At 44.4% G+C, this 24,616-nt stretch overlaps 1 long non-coding RNA gene across 1 annotated transcript in view; it reads right to left on the bottom strand.

The window, feature by feature from the left end:
- Positions 1 to 14,276: 14,276 nt before the first annotated feature.
- LOC117759824 overlaps positions 14,277 to 24,616 on the bottom strand; it is a 16,700-nt gene continuing 6,360 nt past the window's right edge. Inside the window, exons 2-3 of the long non-coding RNA XR_004613574.1 lie at positions 21,258 to 21,262; positions 14,277 to 14,352 (exon numbers count right to left, since the gene is read on the bottom strand). This is a non-coding gene — a long non-coding RNA (uncharacterized LOC117759824). The remainder of the gene's footprint in view (positions 14,353 to 21,257; positions 21,263 to 24,616) is intronic.

Here is a 24,616-nt window from a genome sequence, read left to right as displayed (position 1 = left end):
GTGTGCCTGGAGGGAGGGATGGATGGAGAGAATGGGGGGAGGAGGGGGATGAAAAGGCCTCTCTCTCCCAGACACATATATTAACCCCTGCACCCCCCCACACCGGGAGTCTGATCCCCTCAGCTCGCTCAGCCGCAGATTTAGTGAAGCAGGACCTTCTAACGGGGCCGAACAATATTAGCTTGATGCTGCCAGAGAGCGACAACATCCACACAACAACACAACATCCACACAACAACACAACAACATCCACACAACATCCCACCGACACTTATACGACACACCAACACAACATCCCACCGACACTGACAGCTGACTGACGGTTCTCTCTTGTTCTCTCTCCCTCAGACGTCACAGATAAAAACCTGTTTCTCTCTCAGACGTCGTGTTCAGAGTGTAAACACCTGCAGGAGAAGAGAGAAATCAAACACACTCACTGGGCGTCGCCACGGCAATCAACAACACATCGACACACTGACACTCGAGCTACACACACACACACACACACACACACACACACACACACACACACACACACACACACACACACACACACACACACACTTTTGATTTTGAAGTGATTCATTTTCTGCTCAGGTCTGAGAAGAATCTAATCAATAGAGATAATCATGATTTATAAAAGTTCTATTAAAGTCAAACAGTCTGAGCCACAAACACGTTTCACTAAATATTAAATACAAGAAAGCTGGAGGAGTGAGTCATGCTTGACATCGACTGATCACCTGCTTTCATCAGAGAGAAGCTGCAGCTAAATTAATGTTATGTACTGTGATGTAGTGTTTAGCAGCTCTGTTTGACTCCGTCTCTCTCTCTCACACACTCACACTCACACACACACACACACACACACACACACACACACACACACACACACACACACACACACACACACACTCACACACACTCACACACACTCACACACCAACATCTGCAGCTCTCAACACGTGACACTTATCACAACTGTCACTCACATGCACCGCTGTGATGACAGCTCATACAGTATTGGTACAGTGAACTGGTCCCGGTGTCATTTGTGTGGCTTCATGCAGAGAGCGAGCATGAAGCCACACACACACACACACACACACACACACACACACACACACACACACATCACATCACCAGCCCCCCCCCCCCCCCCCCCCCCCCCCCACCTCTCTCCTCACAGTGTGGTTCGGTTCCCTGAGGAGCAGAGTTCAGAAACATAATCCACCTCGCTAATTGGCCCCCGATGCCACTGTAGTGACTCAGGTACACAGAAATACATACTCACACTACTGCACGCACATGCACATGCACACGCACACGCACACACACACACACACACACACACACACATGAACACACACACACTCACAGAATCTAAAACAGACAGCAGAGGGAATGGTGGTAAAAAGGAAATCTGCATATGAAGCTGGAGTTACAGGATGTAAAGTGTCGAACTAGTTTTATGTCATGTCGACCACTTTTTAAAGATCCTTTTCAGACAGTTGTTATAACAGTATTTATAATTAATGACTTTTTGACCTTCGACCCCGTCAATCTACTGAGCTCAAATAATCAGAGACTTTCAAAATAAAACATTAAATTGTTGATTATCCTTGAAAGTATCTGTTCCACTGTGTCTGTTGAACTTTGTTCTCACTGAGCAATAACAAAACTAAACACTCTACTTTACAGGAAGTAGAATATTTCCACATGACCTCGGCACCATTTTATTAACATCATTATTTTTAGCGAAAATTAAAGATCGAAAATAAATCGTGATTTTTGAAAAATGTTCATCTGGACAAAGTTCAGGTTCAATGATCAGTTTCCTCTGAATGTAAAAATATTATTATTTAAAAAATGAACAGGACACAAAACACTGCATCTGTGTCTTCTACAGTTGTGTAGTCGACGTTGTGTTCCTGACTTTGTGTTGTGTTGAAGTGATGAATGATGAATTTTCCAGGAAACTAAATCACTTACAAACATCCTCCTCTTTTGATCCTTATCGACAACACTCGGGTCACACTGAGTCTGATTAAAACGAACTGATGCTTCACTGTTTTGTATGAATTTACATCTCAGGTGTCTGCTGACAGATTTCGGGCCGTGCTCCTCCCCCCCCCCCCCCGGCTGGTCAGCATGCTGAGGGCAGCAGTTTGTCGACGCTGTGTGAGCGCATGAGTAGACGCAGCTCTATATATGCAAATCCCATTCATTCCCCGTCCAGAGCGTAATTGACAATCTATGAGGGTTATTGATCGGCATGAAGACGTCTCTATGCACATCTGACTGTGGACATGTGTGTGTGTTTATTTGTTTATGTGTAAGTTGATTAAATTAAATATCAGGGAGGAAGACCCCAAGGTCACAATAAGAGACTGTAAAGAAAATAGGTGTGTGTGTGTGTGTGTGTGTGTGTGTGTGTGTGTGTGTGTGTGTGTGTGTGTGTGTGTGTGTGTGTGTGTGTGTGTGTGTGTGTGTGTGTGTGTGCGCGTGTGGTTGTCTCATTGTAACCTGGTCTGAACTAAGATGACCTCTCGTCTCCTTTGCAGCAGAAATGTTGAGAAGCTCTGGAGGAGGAGGAAGAGAAAGAAGAAGGAACAAGTTCCTAAAATCTTTAACGATTCTTCTCGGTTGATTTAGTTCTGTGCGCGGCCGGAGAGTCAGTCAGCACGTTACTGGGCCAACGTACAGTTCTGAGGTGTTTTTATTTAACTCCAGTTAGTCACTCAGAATCCACAAACTAAACATATGATTTGCTTTTTAAAATTCGATGCACTACTAGGATATGGATTAAAAGGACAAAGAGGACCACACACGTGTTTGTAGTTCTAGTTGCTGGTCGGACTTGAACTTGAACATTCGCACCTTACGGCCAATTTAGAGTTTCCAGTTAACCTGACCCCAATCTGCATGTGTTTGGATTGTGGGCTGAAGACAGATGATCTGAGGAAAACCAACACAGACACGGGAAAAACATGCAAACTCCACAGGGAGACACCGCAGCTGCACCGGTTTTCAAACCAGGACCTTTCCTTCTTTCCTTTTCAACATAAATGCATGAAAATCCTACGATTGTGATCAAAGTTTTTCATGCAAATGATTGGATTATTTTAATCAGTAATTTTACTTGTTTCCTTTAATGCTGCAGCTTCTAGTCTCCACGATTCAGTGAAGTATAACCGTCTGTTTGTGATTTTACAATCAGCAGCTGTTCTAATATGAACTGCTCTTGACTCATTATGCTCCTTAATCTTCTTTATTTCAGGCTGTCAGCTGCAGAGAGAGCAGCAGAGAACAATGCCTGCACAGAAACCTGTACATATGTTCCACACTGTGCTGTGTGAGTGTGTTTGCACATCTGTGCATTTAGCACTCATCTTGCAAAACCGCCTCCTCAGCAGCAGCCGCTTCCTCATGTAGAACTAGAAAAGTAGATATACATGCACACAAACAAAACTGTGTGTGTGTGTGATCACATGGAGAAGAGCAGGCGATGGGTATTTACCGGCTGACCAGTGTCTCGCTGACAGATTGAGATTGGGACGCTTTCGGCACACGGAGGATTTATGGGCGCTTTGACGCCGCTTTCCTCCTAAATTACAGCCGGGCGGGGAACAATGAGATAGCCTGGGAATCAGGTCCGAGGCTCTGAACCTCCCCTGGGGTTAACAGTCCCTGACTCAACCCTTTGCTCTCCATTTTACACCCCCAACCAGCGGCTCATCCTCTCTCCAGACGGAGGGAGGAGGAGGAAACAATCCAGAGGAAGCAAACAGCTTCTCCATCTTTCAAACATCTGATTCCTTCTCCTTGCATTGAGATAAACATCAGTTTCATTTATAAACGAGATTCAAACTATGACCCGCAGAATTAGAAGTTCCCATGATTATCACCATCATCATTTCTCAGATTTCCATGCTCCTGTGGCCTGGCTCTGTGGGGGTGTGTTGATGTCCTGCCTCCTGTGGAGCTGGAGATGGGCAACTACATCGATTTCACACCCAAAGCTCCGGTAAAGAGGAGAAAATCAGCTGGTCCGCCGTCACGCGTGAGTGCGCTGAGTTAGAGGAGGATTCAGAGGCGCGATGAAAGGTTTGAATAAAGAGGGAATTCAAATGTTGCACTCTTATGTAAATGGTTTGCATATGGAGCACAGCCACGCAGTAATTCACTGTTCAATGGTTAAACTGTTGTGGCCAATTGTATAATTTCATTTGCTTAAGTGGTATTAGCATATATACCTAGTTATACGTGTCTACATGTGGAGACGTGTATTTCTGGTTACGTATTTGATAACGAATTAAGATTCATTCAGCTTCACACACACACGAGGCAGAGGTCGGCGCAGGCGCAGGACATGACGTATAAACTCTGCTGTGGAAAGATCAGTGTTGTTGTTTACAGCTCATCCACACCGGCGTCGGCCCTCATCACCAAAAGATCTGGAATCTCCTCGTGTTTCCACGTTGACGTCTTCGTCTTCTACGTGTACGGCTCCTCTTCTTCAAATGGAGAAAGGAGGTGGAAGAAGAGGAGGAGAGAGGGAGATGCAGGGTGGCACAGAGGTCAGTAGTGGAGGAAGGGGCTGTGGTTGGTGTGTGTGTGTGTGTGTGTGTGTGTGTGTGTGTGTGTGTGTGTGTGTGTGTGTGTGTGTGTGTGTGTGTGTGTGTGTGTGTGTGTGTGTGTGTGAGGGGAAGCAGGTTGTTTATGGCGATCTTGTCACGTTTCGTCTCTCTGGGACAATCAGGAGATTAAGTGTTGAGGAGTGGCTGGGGAGCGGCTGCAGTCACATGCCATTACTCACTCCCTGCATCACAATTAGTGCAAATGGCGCATTACAGAGAAATTATCATCAATATGATATTAAGAGACACTGGCTAAACCAATCAGGGGAAAAGTGCTTATCCGCTGGTAACCAAAGATGACGGAGGCGGCGGCTCACAGAGGTGACACTGACGTGGCCTCTGAGCCGGGAGACGAGCAGCGGGAACACGCTGGTGTATGCATCATCTTGACTTGGCTACCCCTGGTGGCTGGCTGTAGTAATGTTCATAAACCCTGTCTCCTCCATGTTAGTGGACCAAAATAACCAATCAACGTGCAGATTACAGACGGCTTCCGTCATTTAGAAAGATCATTTTCACAGAGTAACATCCTCTTATTGGTAGAGAGCACGTTAGTGTTTCCTTTTGGATTTAAAAACGTGTTGAAGCCTGTTTATCACGACCAGATCCACCAGATGTTGTCACGTGGGCCTCACGAGGAGCCGGAGCAGCACATTTCCCTGCACCTCCATCAGTTCAGGATATCAGCTCACACTTTCTGATGAAATGCTGCTGCAACCAGGGAGGATCTCTTTTCAACTTAACCTCTGCACCTCCTTGTTTCAGTGGGTAAAAAATAAAACAAACCCTGGGGAGTTCTGCGTCTCCTGCTGGTGACAAAAGTGGTGTCAGGTGACTTTCAGGTTTATTTATATGACGACATGTACGGCAACTCCACACATGCCGGTTAAAAATAAAACCTGCAGCCGAGCTTGGTTCATTAGAGGCCGATACTCGGAGACGGTGCAAATTAAACACGCGAGCAGAAGATGTCACTGTTTTCTGTTTCCTGATAAGAATAAAATGCTGACTCTGCTGTTTTTGGGGTGAATCACCTTCGTCGCTGTTTTAGAGAAACGACTGCAAATCCTCCACTTTCTAATATAAGCTGTAATTCTCCTCCTGCGCTCATTCCGCTCACTTCTCCTCCGTCCTCTCCATCCCTCTCTCCTTCATTACTTCTCCATATGTAGATAGCCACACATTATTATTTCCCTGCCTTATTTTGCTGACACGACGCTCGTCAAATGAAGTGAGATATACGGCCGGGCTTATTGGTGGAGATGGCCCATCCCTTCTGGCCAAAACCATTAACAAAGTGGACCACACTTTGTCTCCGGGTTGTTCTCACATTGTTGTGTGTTGGGGAGACGGAGGCTAAATTTAGAGCTTAATCACATGTGGGAAATAGCAAACGACAAATCCGCTGCCCACTGGAAGTAAATCTCAAATTAAAGCCACGATCTGCAGCTATGACGATACAATTTTTTCACGACAACATAAATCTGGATCTTTGTGACACAAATAATTGGTGATGGGTGAATTAGAGAGGCAATTAAGAGATTGTGCTAACAGAGGGAGTGTGACATTTAAATTAGTCGACTCTCTGCTTGGTTTAAAGGTCCAGTCATCTGCTAAGAGCCCTCGTTGCATAACAGCTCACAGGAAGCTGCAGTGTGAAGAAATACTCACATAAGGATGTTAGTGGAGCTGGTTCAGGATTGTAAACCTATTGTTTTAGTTATATCAGGTTTTTTAACAGGACTTTTTATCCAACACATAAATTGGTCAAGACATATTTAAATTAACAGGAAAACACAATAGTTTGTGATTGATATTCCAGATCATTTCCTTCCATACGTGACATAAAGTCTCATTAATGTGCTCTAACACTTCACCATATTATATAATTGCTGCCAAACGCAGACGTCACACTGTGCATGTTTGATGACTCTGTTGAATGTGACGTGAAGCAGCAACATGACTCACGTGGAAAATGCTAATATTCCCTCAAAGAATAAAAACAACCTGTTCCTGCTAATCAACATAATTGTCTACGACTGTGTGTGTGTGTGTGTGTGTGTGTGTGTGTGTGTGTGTGTGTGTGTGTGTGTGTGTGTGTGTGTGTGTGTGTGTGTGTGTGTGTGTGTGTGTGTGTTGATGCACTTCTGGATCCTGCTGGACATTTTCTATTATTGCGGCAACACACTCAGAGGATTGTGCATCTTTGGTGAAGGTATGTGCTCTCTGAGGGCTTTCCAGCTCGGAATTAGTGTGTGTGTGTGTGTGTGTGTGTGTGTGTGTGTGTGTGTGTGTGTGTGTGTGTGTGTGCAGGTGCAGTATAAACAGTGTGTGTGAGAGGGAGGACGAGAGACGGCCTGTGTGTGTGTGTGTGTGTGTGTGTGTGTCTGCCCGGCTCATTTCACAGCTGTATAGGGATTAGGTGCTGGAGTGCGGTGGGGTAAGCCGTCTCTTTTATCTCATTCAAACATGTTGCTAATTCAGCAGAGAGCGGCTGCTGCAGGAGCCGCTGCCACTAAGAGCTGTATCATTCTCCCTGCCGTGAATAAACTGCTGCTCCTAATCCCCAATCAGCCGCCGTGACACGGATTATCACCCGCGACAAGCACTGCGACCCGGTGAGGAGAGGAGAGGAGGAGAGGAGAGGAGGGGAGGAGAGACGAGAGACTAGAGGAGGGGAGAGGAGAGGAGGAGAGGAGAGGAGGGGAGGAGAGGAGGGGAGGAGAGACGAGAGACTAGAGGAGAGGAGAGGAGAGGAGAGGAGAGGAGAGGAGAGGAGAGACTAGAGGAGAGGAGAGACGAGAGACTAGAGGAGAGGAGAGGAGAGGAGAGGAGAGGAGAGGAGAGGAGGGGAGGAGAGGAGAGACTAGAGGAGAGGAGAGGAGAGGAGGAGAGACGAGAGACTAGAGGAGAGGAGAGGAGAGGAGAGGAGAGGAGAGGAGGGGAGGAGAGGAGAGACTAGAGGAGAGGAGAGGAGAGGAGAGGAGAGGAGAGGAGGGGAGGAGAGACGAGAGACTAGAGGAGAGGAGAGGAGAGGAGAGGAGAGGAGAGGAGAGGAGAGGAGAGACTAGAGGAGAGGAGAGACGAGAGACTAGAGGAGAGGAGAGGAGAGGAGAGGAGAGGAGGGGAGGGGAGGAGAGGAGAGACTAGAGGAGAGGAGAGGAGAGGAGAGACTAGAGGAGAGGAGAGGAGAGGAGAGAGGAGAGAGGAGAGGAGAGGAGAGGAGACTAGAGGAGAGGAGGAGAGGTTTTGAAAATCCATTTATTGTGAATTTCCAGGAACAAAAACCCTCCTTACATCAACCACCAAATGTAAACCCACAAAACAAGGTTTGTAAATAATAAAGTTTTTCTTTCCATATATATATATACAAACACACACACACACACATACATATATTTATATATACACATATATACACACATACATACGGGATGCGCTCTGTATCTGTTTGTAGCTATCGCCCCGTGCACTACCCTCCACTGGAGGTCTGCTGTCCGTTATTCGATGGGCAGCTTGTACAAGGACCGCCAGGTTCCAAAAGTCCAGTCCACCTCGACTCTCTCGTCCCTTCCAGAGAGTGCAAATTGTGAACCTTTACACAGGTCTGGTAAACTGAAGGTTGTCCAGGTGAGGAGTTGGGATGGACACCAGCTGACCACCCCCCTCCTGCCACTCCCCTACAGCTGGGGTGATGGACAGGGAGGGGAAACTGCAAGCCCCAGTCTACTTCATCTCCAGGTGTCGTATGTGTCTCTTGCAAAAATAACACATCAATGTGTTTCTGAGCTCTCAGCTATTACTGCTCTTTTTTTACTGTCTCTTCCTCCATTGATGTTTAGCGACCCTGTTTTTAATTTCCTCATAGAAAAATCAGAGCAGAGAAACGGACAGAAAAAATACAGAAGTCAGTGAAGAAGGAAGAAACATCATTTTGATGAACTCCTGGTCTTTCTCGTGGTTTTAGAGAAGTTGTTTTTTAAGACGGAAGCGTTTCTTCTCATCCAGCTGGTTGAAGCCAACTTGTCTTTTCAAAACAGCCACAGATCTAATAAATGTATCACTGTCTTCAAAGTTTTCCTCTGCTTTAACCGCCCTCCCGAAGGTTTCGTCCAGGAAGCTGTTAATTTCTTCTAGAGTGTAAAGAGAAGTGTTTCTAGCCGGGGTCCCAACAGAGGATTCACTATCTGACTCTGAGTCGTCCTCCATGTCTTCACACGATGCCTGACTGTTAGACTCTGTCCCTCATTGGTGGTCACAATGTGATCTGTGGCTGTGGCGTCTGAGGAAGCTGCTTCCTCAACATGTTCTTCTGTCTGTGAATGTGCAGCAGAAAACGGAAGGAGAGGAGAGGAGAGGAGAGGAGAGGAGGGGAGAGGAAAGGAGAGGAGAGGAGAAGAGAGGAGAGGAAAGGAGAGGAGAGGAGAGGAGAGGAGAGGAGAGGAAGGGAGGGGAGGAGAGGAGAGGAGAGGAGAGGAGAGGAGGAAGCAACAACCCAAGATGATAGAAATTGAAGGAAAGAAAGGGAAGCTATGACACAGCTTCTCATCCAAACCACACCTCCTGCCTCAACTCCTACATAAACCTCCAGAGCTTAAAATAAAGGCCAGATATACTTTAGGTTTTCACACAGATTATTATTACGGTATATTCATTCTCACCACTGGAAATCAGTTGAAACGACGCGCCCTAACTCTTGGACATGGCGTCAAGATCCTGCTGCTCTGGGCTGGAATCATTGGTTTGGGCAAATGTAAGTAATCACCTGTAATGTAATAGTAACGTTGAGTCCTTGCACGTATCATTGTTCTAAATGATGATGATCATGGTCATTTAGTGGCGATGAATCAGAATCTGAATCAGGAGCAGTGAAATGTATATTTTCAATAATTGAATTGTTGTAATCACCTAACCAGATAAAAGTCTAAGATATAAAAGTTGCTTTATCGAGAGAGACATAGGAAAATAAGTATGTATAATAGGATTTTACCATATATAGCAGACCACAACAAATATAAGTATTAGACCAATAAACGTATTTGTCAGTATCAAATTTAATTCTAAAGTCTTATAGTTGTCAGATCAGCGCCAAAAAGCCAAAAAGCCAAAAAGCGTGCGAGCACCAGCTTCAATTTCTTTAAAAAACCACTGATCTGACATATTCTCCACTACATTCAGCTACACTATTATGACAAATAAAAAAATGCAACGCAACAGTTGACAAAATTCCTCTCTTCTGTGATTCCAGGTCAAACGCCCTCTGTACCAGGTGAGTGAGAAAACACAAGTTAATGTATAAAATTCATTTAGTTGTTGCTCTAATTAGTCGAGAAATCAAGAAACGTTTTATTTAGTTATTCTGTGAACAGAATTTATTTGCAAACACCAAGTAAGCCACAACACGAATGTAGAAGCCACAACATTTATGTAGAAGCCACAACACAAATATAAAAGCCACAACACAAGTTTAGTAGCCACAACATTTATGTAGAAGCCACAACAATTGTTGACAATGAAATGATCAGTGACTGAAAGTGGTCAAGTCGCTGTTGTTTGGGTAAAGCCACCAGTCGTTGTGATGTTTTGTTTTCCTCTTTTCTCCTTGAAGTGCATCGTCCTCCAGCTCCCACCCTAGAGTGTGAGTATCAGTTCATAAAATCATATATTCTCTGGAACATTTTATATTATAACTAGAATGGCCCTGAGCAGAATACAAACCTCACCTGCTTACGAAACCACATTTAAATTCACCAGATTTGGATTTTTATTTGGTTCTGAACCAATATGCTCCAAAATATCTTTCCCCCGAAGTTGACTGATTTTCTTCATCTAGAATCTTTTTAAATGTAATGTTGCTGTTTACTTTTGTATTTCCTTTTCTTTTAAATGTCATTTTAACATGTTCTTATGTTTCGTAAAATCTGTTGTCTTCTTATTTGACTTACATGTGATTTTTTTTATATTTATATATATTTCTTCTTCTTCTTCTTCTTCTTCTTCTTCTTCTTCTTCTTCTTCTTCTTCTTCTTCTTCTTCTTCTTCTTCTTCTTATTATCAGTAGTAGTAGTAGTAATAATAATACAAATAAATTTAATATTTATTTCCGGACCGGACCAAACTTCTATCAAGTTTTCCGTCCAGTAATTATAATTTTTTGCATAATCCTGCCAACTTACAAAAAGGCAAACAGATGAAAACATGTCAATTTAATTTATTAAGCACATTTAAAACAAGTCGGTTGACCCAAGTGCTTTGCAAAGTAAAAGGTAGAGTTTGAAAACAGTGATTCATAACATATCAAAAATACTAATGATAAAAAATAAAACATAACCTCCTTGGCAGAGGTAATCATATTGTTATTATCTGGTGTCCGTGTTTTTCTATGACCTATTTTATTTGAATTCTCTTGATTTTGTCTGCAGGTTCTTACACTGTACAACCCATCAAGTACGGCCTCCAGATTGAATCACGAGCTCGGCAGTTATCCCTGTTCATACCTTCATCATGATTAATGAAGAAGGGAAACCACCGACTGAAGCAATATCCTCAGCTCCTCATTCCAATCAACATTCCTCCCATGAAATCAAACAGCTGAAGCCCTGCATCATGTGACACTTGGCGATAGAGTCCAACCAACGCCCTGCAGACGCATTACTGTAAATGATCCCGTGACAGATCCAATAAGTGAGTCAAAAGAATTTATGTTGGTTAAATTCATTTTTCAAATTAAAAGATAGTACTGTGTGTAAAACAAGCAGATATTTGTGAATCCCTTGTGTATTTCAGGTGAAGATGACTTTGAAGTTGCCAACTGCAACTTTCACAGAAGCAAATCCGTGTGTTACCGAACTGGATGGGACATCAGCTCTTTACAAACGACTCCAGATATGATCCCAGATCTGCCATGTGGCAACAACACCGTCTGTTTCAAACCTGGTTCTGATGACCTCTGCTCTAATATGACTTTGACCTTCACATCCTGCACCAACACTTCCTTTCAGTTCCACAGAAGCATCACCCTCGGCATGCGTAACAGTTTGTACTTTTATTTTGAAATGCATGTCCTTTTGAACTTATTTCCTCATGTTTTATGTCTGCTCTTCTTTTTCCACAGATTTTTTTAGATGTCGAAAGCATAAAACAAATTGCCCCAACAATATTTCCTGCAGAATTTAAAGCAGAATTACCTCCAAACTGCAACCTCTCCATTGATTACACCTGTCGTGGTACGTGGAAAGTCTTTGTGTGTCTGCAACATTATACATAGATTTACATTGAAAGAGGTGATGATATGAATTTACAGTTTCACTTTAAACTGAAGTGACCTAAAGATTCTTAATTACTCATGAAAACATCAATGCTCAAAAATGAGTGTGAAAATAAATATGACGTATCGTCTGAACTCCTTGCTTAATGCAACAAACAGTGGTTTCCTTCTAGTGAATTTACATTAATGAATATGGAATTTTTCCCGTTATAATTATTATATGATAGTATAATAATAAGATTAATAACATAATCAATGTGTCTTAACGTGTCCTATCATCATGAAGGTCACCACCGATGGTTTGAAAGATTCAATGAGGCTAAGAAACCTGGAGCCTTTCACGTACTACAACTGTATCGGTCACATCAAGGACAACAATGTCACCGTATACAACACAACTGAAGTTAACGTCCGGATCGACTGTGGTATGTAGACGTTGACTGGACGACAGCTTTTATCCTCAGACACTGGGGACTGAATGACTGTGATGTCAGTACTCAGGTCTGTGTTCCACATGTCTAACTTGTCCCAGCAGATCTCGAAATAGTCTTCACAAGTAAAAGCACCACCGACACATCCTCTCAGCTGACTTGGAACACGACCAGTCACAGATGTAAAGACGTGATTCAGAATCTTACGAAGCTTTCGTACCGCTGCACCTGTGAAGATCGACACCGACGTGTACGGGGTAAGTGAAATAGATTATTTCCCTCATGCTTTTATTCTTCCTTGTTTCTTTTCTTCCCTTCTGAAGATGCTGGAGATCGTTTCACTCATTCGTTGGAGTATAGAAATGTAATGTGGACATTTCGATCATTTACATTGCTCCACGCCAACATTTATGCATGCTATAGGTTTACATCATAGACTGAAAGATGAACGACGTAACAGCTCCCTTAAAGTGAATCCAAATCATCTTGATCAGCCCCTGGTGGCCGGCTGCAGTATAGGTCATGAACCCGGCCTTCTCCATGTTAGCAGATGTGACACGGACATACACAAAAAAACTCAGAATAGTAAAAAAGTCAAGTAAAGTATTGTTTCTGTCATTATAGATGTTATCTTATCACACTGATCCAAATTATCGTTTTTCTTGTAAGCTTTGTTTTGATTAGTTATTCGATGCTGTACAGACAGGATGAAACGTCATGATTGGCAGCTGGGATTGACTCATGATTGGTCGAGCGTGTGTATCGACGGGATCTTGATGCCGTGGCTACACGCTGCAACCATGGCTTGCTCAGACTCTCCAAATTAAGTCGAAAGCACAAGATGGCCGCCCCCATGTACAAGATATTTTGGCTTCAGTTTTGCACAACAGGAGGAGGTGGAGTCGTGGCGTCCATCTTTATGTACAGTTTCATGTACACAAGCAAAAAAACAACATTGTGATTATATTGTCATTGGAGAGTATTTTAAGAAGTTTACATAAATGTTCCTAGTCTGCTTTCCTACCAGTCACATAATGTATATAATAAGTCAACTCGACCTGCGCCACTCTAATCATGTGATTAGTCTCCTTCTCCACAACCCTCTTTAATACACACCCTGTCTATCACTCCTTTTTCTTGCCCCCCTGCTGCTGGGTCAGTATTGCTGGCGGCTGATTCAGCCCCTCCCCCTCCCCAGCCTCCACCTCCAGGCTCCAACAGAAGGTTACAAATATTTGCTCATATGTATGTAATCAGATGTGGGGGAGTGATGAAGTCGGGGTCTAAACACAAACTATGTTCTGCCAATGCGAAAAACATTTAAAACGTGAGTTGTCTGACTGAAATAGTTTAAGCCTGCAGGGCTGCAAAGGTGATATGAACTGCTTAATAAACAATGTTCTTACTTAATGGGAAACTTGACCCCCCCCAAAAAAAGCAGAAAACAAAGTGCTGTTTTATGTTGCTATAATTTTGTATCTGTTATCTAGAACATAAACTAACAGCGTGTGAAACTGTGTCACAGGTTCCATACCGCCTTCAGGAGGAACCTGCCACATTCCTGGTATGAAGCCATACACGGACTACACCTGCAAGGTCCTGGCCACCTACAACTACCTTCCCGTCATGACACCCTTTTCTGTTGAACTGACAACTGACATTGGAGGTCAGTGACCAACAGAATGAAACCAGCTGTACTTTTTGTAGCACAACTAGACCGGCACTCAGTGGAGTTAATACCTGACCAACAGACTTCTTAGGAAACCACATTTAAATTCACTAGATCTGGATTTTTTTATTTGGATCTGCAGCAAAATAAATATAAGTCCCCTATTTCACTTCATTATACTGTTAAAGTGTTGAAATATCACTTTTTTGGAGGATGCATACAGTGTTGTAACTGTTTTTATTAACTTTCTTACAGTGCCAGCGGATATTGATACACTGACGCTGGAGGTTAAAGACCATAATACGATCATTGTGACCTGCCGTCATTCTCAACGCTTCAATGGACCTGGGTACGCTACGACCTACACAGTGCAGGTTTGAGTCATCCTTCTCTTTACCGTCACTGTTTTATTCCTGATTTCTTCGAATGCTTTAATAAGTGACAGAAAGATTCTCCATCTTTGCAGGTGACTGCTGCCAACAGGCTGATGGACAGCAACCCCATCACAAAGGATATTTCTACTGGGCCATTTTGATCAATGCCTCCATTTATCTCACGAGGGAGGAGAGGAGAGGAGAGGAGAGGAGAGGAGAGGAGAGGAGAGGAGAGGAGAGAATGGAGAGGAAAGGAGAGAATGGAGAGGAAAGGAGGAGAGGAGGAAAGGATGGAGAGGAGGGGAGAGGAGAGGTGAATAGGAAAGTAAGAAGGAGAGTAGAGGTGAAGAGGAGTAAAAGAGAGGATGGAAGAGCAGGTGTGGAGAGAAAGGAAAAGAATAATAAAGAGAGAGGTGAGTTAAGGTCACAAAAGGGAAGAAGAGGGCAAGAGAGGAAGAAAGGGTGAGATAAAAAATAGTAGAGGAGAAGATGAGGTGAGGAGAAACTGACGAGAAGAGGGGGAGACACTAAGAAGAGGTCAGGCCACAAAGAGAGAAAAGGAGATAAGAGATGTAGTGGAAAAATAACAAAGTGTGGTTGAAACCTATTCTGTAGTTGAAAAGTAAGTTTTTGCAGACCTGTTTGAGACTTTTATGACCTGAAGTGTTTGTGACCTGAAACCTATATAACATGTCTAAATACTTTTATGACCTGAAACCTATATAACATGTCTAAATAATTTTATGACCTGAAACCTATATAACCTTTTGATCACTTATTTACTCTCCAAAGAACTGAATGTATGTCTGCTCTATATCCAAATAAACATATGTTAATCAGATTTCTGTGTTTTGATTCCTTTCTCAAACTGCGCCTACAGAACCAGTCTGAACTGGCTCCGACAAACAGCCTTAGTTCTCCCATATAAGATCCTTGCATTTGACTGTTCTGCATCTTCACTCTGAGATCCCTGTGACTCTTTCTGCAGAAAGCCCCTATTCAAATATACAAAGACAAATTTGGTGTTCCAGCCTCTTGTATTTCCAGATTTCCATCACAGGGATGAAAAGACTTTGAGGAGGGAAGAGGAGAGATGATAAGGATGGAGAGGAGGTGAGGTGAGGAGGAAACAGGGAGGAGGAGATAAGGAGGGAGAGGCGCCAAGATGAAGAAGGGAGATAAGGAAAGTCGAGGAGGAGGAGAGAAAAGAAAAGAGGGAGGAAGGAGATATAAACTCAGACAGTTTCTTTAAAAAGACCTGGACGCCTGAACGCATCCCCATGGTTTCAATGTGTGTGTTTGTCGTCCCTGTTGTTTCCGGCCTGTTCCCACGTGTGTGTGTGTGTGTGTGTGTGTGTGTGTGTGTGTGTGTGTGTGTGTGTGTGTGTGTGTGTGTGTGTGTGTGTGTGTGTGTGTGTGTGTGTGTGTGTGTGTGATTGAATCCCGCCCTCGGGACGTGAGGACACCCACACGGGACCCTGAGGTTCAAACAAGGCCCCGGAGACGCTGGGACCCTTTTTTTAACATCTGCTAACAACTGTGTGTGTGTTTACTCCTCAGCTAATTGAGATCTAATTGCTGTAACACGTCGTAAAGCCCGGGCCCAGGCCGCCACCGGGGAAATATCGCTAACAGCCAGCTCCTCCCGCAGGGGATTGTGGGTAGTGGAGATGTCACAACTGCTTAGTCTCACAGCGGAGCCTGTGAAAACAAACTTTCCCCTTCGGCAGATTCAATAAACACGAGTGGAACACAACACGGCGACGCTGGATCCTGGATCAGATCACACACGACTTAACGCCCTGTGAAATCCTCCCAGCTCCGCAGGTAGCTGACCACAAACAGCCACATAAAGCCGCCCATGCATACTTTGTGCTTTATGACAGTGTGGTCTTGATGAGTGGTGATGTCCTAATAAAGCGATGCAGCAGATTTGAATCATGGTTTTGAAATAAGCCGAGCTAAGTGCTTCTGTTCGCCTCCGGGCCGGATGTTTCCTCTGGAGGGAGACGACCATCAATGGCATGAAAAAGAGATGAGGTATTGATATAGTTATGAAACCAGTGTTTCAAAACATGCCACATCATCAGCACCACGAGATGAGGTATTAAATATACATCTTCCTTTATCAGTGATTATGGAGTTACAACTCACAGGGAGGGAGACCATTAAATGATTCTTCATCACGGAGGCCGATCACAGTTTACACAGCAGAAACAAACAGGATCGTACCGGTAATACAAACCATGACCCGAGTTATTTATCTCACAGTGAAATGTGTAGAGTCGTTTCACACAAACACAGGCAGCAACGTTTAGTAGAAGATTTTTGGAACTTTCTTTTAGCTCACTTCCTTTTAAAGAACTAATAAGCAACAGCTGAAGACAAATATATGAAATAAATTGAACTTTATATGAGATTTGATAGAAGAGGAAGTTGTTTTTCTACTGCCTCAAAATGTTCTGATCGGTGAGACGTGTCAGGACTGAAATGTGGAAACTTGACCAGATGAAAATATTAAGAACATGTGAATTTATTGCATGAAAAACGTGTCTCGTGTGAAAAGTCCTTAAAGCAGCAGCTTCGTGAAGACGAGTTAGAAAAGAGAGAAAGTTTCCTCTTTTGTTTCTGCTCCTCACTCTGAACGTCATGTTCGTTTTTTACCATTTAGTCTTTAAATTAAATTTAAAACAAACTATATGACCTGGATATAATATATAAATATTAATGAAACGGTTGTGGTTGTGTTAAACTGTAGGATAGAAACACACAGTGAGATTAAACATGGTCTGTTGTTGCACAGACACATTGATATTTTCCCTTGATTCTTAAATCTCTGACTCGGTGAAGAATTACAATAATAAGACTTTACTATGCTAACAAGCATGTATCCGCTGCCCCGCCCCCTCCACCGCCTCATGATTGATCCATAAAACCAACCAGTTACAACTGTCAGAGCAGATAAATCAACCAATCACATGCATGGATGTGTTTAATCACACATTAGTATAATGCACACCCCCTGCTGTTTGGGGAGCTGCGTTTACTGCTGACACACACACACACACACACACACACACACACACACACACACACACACACACACACACACACACACACACACACACACACTGAGACAACAGCAGCAAGGTAATCTTCCGCCCCATCAGTGCGTTAACTTTCTAATTTACTGTGTTCGTGATGTGGAGGAGACGGAGTGAGTGAGTGTCCTGAGGAGGAGGCAGCAGGGGCTGGGAGACCCCCTGCTGCCCCCGACACCCAATCACACACTCTGACTGTCACTCAGCAGATGATGGGAGGAGTCTGCACAGGCTGGTGTTTTGGAATTCTGAAGATTTAAGCGGAATTTAAACTGCAAAACAAATCAGAGTCCCGTGCACAGACTGGTAGTTTGTCCAATCAGATCACAGCGCTGATCTCTGTTAGGACCAGTGGGTCTGAGACACCTCAGAGGAGGTTAGTCCCAAACTTCATGTTTTACTTTGTGTGGCTCAAACTCAAACTTAGCCTTTGACTAAATTAATTTGTACAGTGCCTCAAATAAAAGCAATATTCAGTCAGGGGGAACCTCACTACTCCTTCAGCATCTGCAGGTCAGAGCTCCTCCAGTCTCGTCTTTGAAACTCATCTCTCAAACACATTTCCGTTAATTGTTCTAATGAACCATAAATAAAACACATCTGATTGGAGATCAAAAGTTTAACAGACAAAACGCATGGAAAGTAAAAATCAGTGCCACCAGATTATTTGGTCCAAAGTCTCATGAACATGAATCATAAACAGGCCGAGGGAACAATCCAGCTCAAATCCATCCCCACCGCCTGTGAGACACCACGACCGCTGATGTCTTAACTACAATGTTCCCGTCACTGTAAGTTACTGTAAATGACGTATTGCATCACACGCTTTACCCACAATGCCATGCAAATTGCAGTATCTAACTGTAAAGGTTGTTAGTGGTATTTTGTGGTATTTAAAAATACAGCAAAGGTAAAAGGCTGCATCATCAGGACAAACTGGTTACAGGTTTAAGGTTCAGGAGGAGTTTAGTAAAACTTGATTGGATTGTGAGCACCACTGGGATCGGTGGTTCAGGTGATCAAACACTGACTGGGATCCCATCACCCACAATGCACTTTAATGCAAGTTTAAATGGGGCCAAGAGATTGTTTGATTGAAGCTGTGACTGGGAAGTTGCCTCTGAACTCCACATGTTCCTCCTGATGCCTCCACTGCTCCTCCCTGCAGATGATGGAGCTTCACTTTGGAAGGCTTTGATATTTAATATCATTAAAAACTTCTCCTGGCTCCTGTAGCCTAACATGCCTCTGCACACGTTCAGATCTTTACTGGGAAACAGAAAACTGTCTCTGCTTGGTGGTTAAAACGTCACCAGGAGTACCAGGGCAGAGACGACAGCAGATGAGAGAGGCTGAGCACCAAAGCAGCCGTGAAAATCCTCCCTACATCCCCGTCCTCCTGCGAGCAGATCCCTATGAAATGGAATCATCTTTTCTTTCTGCACATCTTTATCTCCCCCTCGTCCTCCCTAACAAACCCCCTCTCATCCCCAGGTCGCTCCCTTTTGCCCAGGTTCCCAACGTATCGCCCCACGGCAGAGAACTCCTTTCTCTTTGGTTCCTCTCGGAGGCTCCAGATGCTTCTCTCTCATTTTCATAAAACGACAACGTGGGAAGTGAGAGTTAAACAGGTAAGTCACGGAGAGGGGAGAGCGAGAGCGGGGGAGACAGATGGAGAGACAAAGGGAAAGACTACGAGAGAGGGAGCAAAAGTTAGTGGTCAGCAACACTGCGGGCATCATAAATCAGATTTCCCACAATCCCCTGCGGAGGGGCCCTTCTCTCGGCCTTGTGCGGACACGCTCAGCGGGGCGCGGAGCATCGATTGGCGTCGCCACGCCGATGCTGACTGTGCCGGGTTCGGAGGGCGAGAGAGGTGCGAAGGGGTGATGTGTGTGTGTGGGGGGGGGGGGGGGGGGGGGGGTACATCCTGGGTGTGTGTGTGTGTGTGTGTGGTGATGAGAGGGTGAGAAGGGGGGGGCCCATGAAGAAATCTGCCTCAGCATCAAACTAAAACAGCAAAACCAAACCCAGAGAAACCAAGTGTGTGTGTTTACGCAGGAGAAGGTGCAGACTCGGGGGTAATTTCCTCCACCATCAGCACACACACACACACACACACACACACACACACACACACACACACACACACACACACTTGCCCCTGCTTCCTCTCCGATCATCACAATCTCCTGCCCACTCAGTCCGGGGGCCGACCGGGGGAAGGAGACCTCCTGGCCGCTGCAGGTTTGTGATGAGAGGCTGAGATGCAGCTCACACAGCCGGAGGGCGACTGGCACTGAACCTGCAGAGGAAACACAAACTGACTGTTTGAACAGAGCTGACGTCTCACTGAACTGGAGAGGAGTCATAACACCCAGCTTTTACTAAAGTGTGTGTGTTTGTTAAAAAGTAGCTCGGATTAAATCTTTGTTACGTGTTTTTACCACGACACAGTTTCTGTTGCAAGTTTTAAAAATGTATGAAATGTGAATGTGTCTCCGTATGAATGAGAAACTCAAGTTCAAAGTTCAAATGAGTTTGTAAAAGTGTCGTTATATAGAAGTGACCTGACCAGACCCGTCAGCTGGAGTCTGGAGCTTCAGCCGCATGTTTGCATGTTTTTGGATAATCTCATGTGATTTATTTTTTCCGATCTCGTGACTCAGAGAATTGGATGCAGACATTTTGCTGAGTTTGTCTTTTAGCAGGAGATTGGTGTCGTATCTTTATATTAACGGGCTGGAAGGAAAAGATCCAGAAAATGTCTGGAGAAACGAAAAGGCTGAGTAGGAAACGTGCCTTCAGTCTGAAGCAACTGAACTGAATGAATCTGCCTGTAAACTTTGCTTTGTTCAGATTTCTGTGAAGTTTCTCAAAGATTCATGTGTAGATTTCAACCGGAGTTTTTATTTTAATATAATCTCGTCCATTCAACATCCTCCTACAAACAGAGGAGCGTGTGACTCTCACTCTGCTCCTCTGGCCTTCCCCTCGTCTTCCCTCCTCCACGATACTTCCTCTATCTCTCCATCCCGTCTCCGCTCCCTTTCTTTCACTCTCTTTCATAAATTTCATTAACAGAGAAATCCCATTAGCTCCCTCTCTGGCCCTGCCTCCCAGGGTTAACAACTTTGCTTAGCCATGTAAATTCAGAGCTTAGTCAGGCCGATTCTCCACACAGCCACCGCCGGATGCTCGCTGTCCGCCCCACATTAAACGCTATCTTTGGATGTGTTCACGTGTGTGTGTGTGTGTGTGTGTGTGTGTGTGTGTGTGTGTGTGTGTGTGTGTGTGTGTGTGTGTGTGTGTGTGTGTGTGTGTGTGTGTTGGGCTCAGGATGTGAGGCCTGTGTAAACCTCTTGCAGCAGTTAATCTGGATCCTGTGTGTGTTTGTGCATCTCCATATCATATACATACTGTACATATACTCAGGGTCTGCTGTGTGAGGGTGACGGGGACAGACACTTATCTCCCGTGGGCAGGACCGAGGCGTCTCACCGCCGGCCTCGCTCTGCCCTCCTCCACCTCCTCCTCCACCTCCTCCTCTTCCTCCTCTTCCTCCTCTCTCTCTCTCTCAGAGGCTTTAACACACAAACCCAGGAAGATTTACTCCAGTTCGGCTGCACCAGTGGCTCACTGGCTCCAAAACAGCAGCTTAAAGTGATATTTCATTTCAGGAGAGAGTTTTATTCTCTCGGGTGCAACACAGGTATGTCCAGGAATTTGTAGGTGTCTCTGTTAAAGCTTCTCTTTATCTCCCCGGTCGAGAAACCTGAGCTATAAACTGAAAAATATATTTTTTTATATGGGTCAGTTTCTTTGGTTAACGTGAGTTTTAAAAGTTTAACTTATTAACTCAACTTTTTGAGTATTTTATATTAGATTTGTAGGAATGGATATGAGATATTTAAAAATAAAACCCTCAACATGACGGACGTGAAACTGGAAGAACACAAATATCTCAGGATGAAGAAGAGGAGCCGTACACGTGGAAGACGAAGACGTCGACTTGGAAAGACGAGGAGGTTCCAGATCTCTTGGTGATGAGGGCCGACGCCGGTGTGGCTCCACCAAGATTCTATGGTCGAGTCTGACCCCGACGATCTGCTGCTGCTTCTTCATACGTGAGAGAAAAACTCTGGAAAACCCCTGGTTTGAAAACCTTCTAGGAAACATCTAAAATCAATAGAAAAATCCACTTAAGTTGCTTTAAATTAGCCTCTGAGCACTTGTCCTGATCTTCCTGTCACTCAATCGTTCTTTAATGTTCCTCAGTTCAGGTTTCCCTCCATCACACGTCACATGGTTGAGCTGCTTCAACCTGGTGCATTAAGCTGAAAGATCTGTGGCTCCAGGGACGAGGATTTGACCCATGAACAAGGAAACATGTCAATAAGGTTTGAGGGTCAGAGGTCGAGTGGAATAAACCTGTAAACTCCATTTTGAAACACATATCTGGGGTTAACGCTCTGGTCCACTTCCTGCCTCAGGCCATCGGGCCGGGGGACAGTGTCTCCGGGCGGTCAGCTGTGACTCCGGGCTGACCCTGGTCTCCGCTCGCTCTCAGGTGCTCTCTCACTCTATTTTGGGAGCAGGCTGCTCGATGGTTCCCTGATTGATTGTGATCCTGATCAATGGCAGGCAGTGGCTGGACTCCGGTCCCAATACTGGATCCATAGCGTCTCCCCCCTGCGCTGCTTCCTTCCTCGTCTGGGACTGGAGGAGGTTTTATCAATGACACTTCTGTGTCTACACACTCCAGCCACTTCCTGACCCAGTCAATGTCCCGTCTGTCTCACTAATGATCCACTGGTTGTCCCAATAAAGAACCTTGGACATTTCCTCTCAATAATCTGCAGAGAACCGGTTCATCCAAATTCCACAAAGCTGAGTTTATCAAAGGTTTCGAGCCGTGACGTAGTTTTTATCTTCATCCCAATAAAAAGGAGGCGAATGGAATTTAGTTCATTTCAGTTGCTCCTCACAGGGCAGACATTTTTTATTTTAAAAGACTAAACAGCTGCAGCTTTTTCCAGATGTAAATAAACCACAGGGCACACTTCTGTTAAAAGTTCTCAAAAATATATTTAAGAAAGTGAAAAATAAAGATTTTGTAGTTTCGGGTGATGTTTTGTTCGTGTTCTAATATAAATGTTAATATAAGACACCTTTACTTTTCCTGCACTTGATTTGGATGAGCTGACGTCAGATAATGATGGAAAATACTGATGTTGTGTCTGAAAATAAACTTGTGAAGTGAAGAATGAACAACACCTGTAAAAGGTGTCTTAATACCTGTTTATGTAAAATATAATATAAAGTAAAATGTATAAAAAGGCCAGTGCCTGTTGAGGAGATTCTCATGATAAGATGGACATGCCAGAAAAGTTGTGGTCTGGAAAGGTGACAAGTTATAAATGACCATAAGGTGGCGCTATCCAGGCCACCAGCTGATCATTAGTCCTCCTTTGGACAAATGTTCCACCAAATTTAACATAAATCTGTGAGCTACTCTTTCGGTTAATTCACCCACAGAACTGAAAACCTTCTTGGCCGAGTGAACAATTGGAATCAACACACACACACACACACACACACACACACACACACACACACACACACACACGTTCGCTTGTGGCACTCCAATTGGTGCTGGGGAGCGAGGCTGGGGGGGGGGGGTTTGGTCAGCCTGTGTGAAAGCACGTTGGACATCCCTGGGATGAGGGAGCACTGTCAAATCCACGGTGACGGCGATGCAGCTCTCCTCTGTGGGATCAGGCCTGGATGAGAGCCGGCTGCAGGGGCCCAAAGCCGGGGGATTCAGGCCAGGGGCCGGCCAGCGGAGCGCGGCTGTCAGTCAGAGCGGCCAGACACACTGAGAACTCTTCAAACAGCTTCCACGGGATCAAGAGGAGCACTCTGGTCAGCTTAGGGGGGGGGGGGGGGGGGGGGGAGGAGAGGAGAGAGAGAGAAAAGGACGTCATGTGAGACTGACTGAAGTCCACGATCAAGAGTCGGCCTCCAGCTCCCGGCTTCGGTTTGGGGATAAAGAACAAAACAATCATGTAGATACAGATTGAATGTTTCTGAGATAGAGAGTCAACAAGGAGCCGATCAGCTGATGGAGGATGAGCTGAAGCCACTGATATTGACCTGCTGTGGGTTTCCACGGCCAATATTTGACCACGACACTGATATCCTACACACACACAGAGCACAGACATAGACACACACACAGAGCACAGACATAGACACCGCAATAACACAGACACACACACAAACACATACACACAAACTCACAGAGCACAAACAGTACATACTGAGCTCTGATTAAAATCACCAGGGTTGAATTATCGTCTGTGAGGCTATGGCAAACACACACACACACACACACACACACACACACACACACACACACACACACACACACACACACACACACACACACACACACACACACACACACGACAGGGTGACATGCAGATCAGCTCCAATCAAACTGTGTGTAGTGACAATGGTCTTAAGTGAACCTGTGTGAGACAGTGGGGTCATGAATAAGTGATGTCAATAAAATCACACATGCACATGCGCGCGCACACACACACACACACACACACACACACACACACACACGCACACACGTTGATCACCACTCTGAGCTGCAGCTGCTTTTTATACTGAAAGTGTATTTTTACATTTGTCTGAGTGATTTTTGTATTTTTGACTAGATTAGATTTTATTTAGGCTTTTGAGTCTTAACCTGCATCTTCCTGTTTGAATTCACGTCTCTTCAGGCTGATGATATAAAATATGTAATGAAGAGTTTGAAGGAATTCAATAAGACGTATTAAGTGTTATTTGTCATGATTAACTTTTATTTATTGATGACTAAGTTAATTCACTTGGTTGTTGTTGTTGCTGCGTCTGTTTTTTTCCATGAGCGCTCTGGAGCAACTGAGGTTAATGAAACCTCCTGAGAAACCATGACCAGGCAGAACAGGAGGAACAGGAACTGAGACGTTCTGATCTCAGGAGGTCACTTCATATCAACAAAGTAAAAGAGAATGTAAATGGTGAGAGTTTGTTAAACATGCATCGCTCACTCTTCTGTTTTTATATATTCATACAATA

The sequence above is a fragment of the Hippoglossus hippoglossus genome, chromosome 4, assembly GCF_009819705.1.
Source record: "Hippoglossus hippoglossus isolate fHipHip1 chromosome 4, fHipHip1.pri, whole genome shotgun sequence".
Taxonomy (NCBI): domain Eukaryota; kingdom Metazoa; phylum Chordata; class Actinopteri; order Pleuronectiformes; family Pleuronectidae; genus Hippoglossus; species Hippoglossus hippoglossus.
This window is presented reverse-complemented; position numbering and strand designations above follow the sequence as displayed.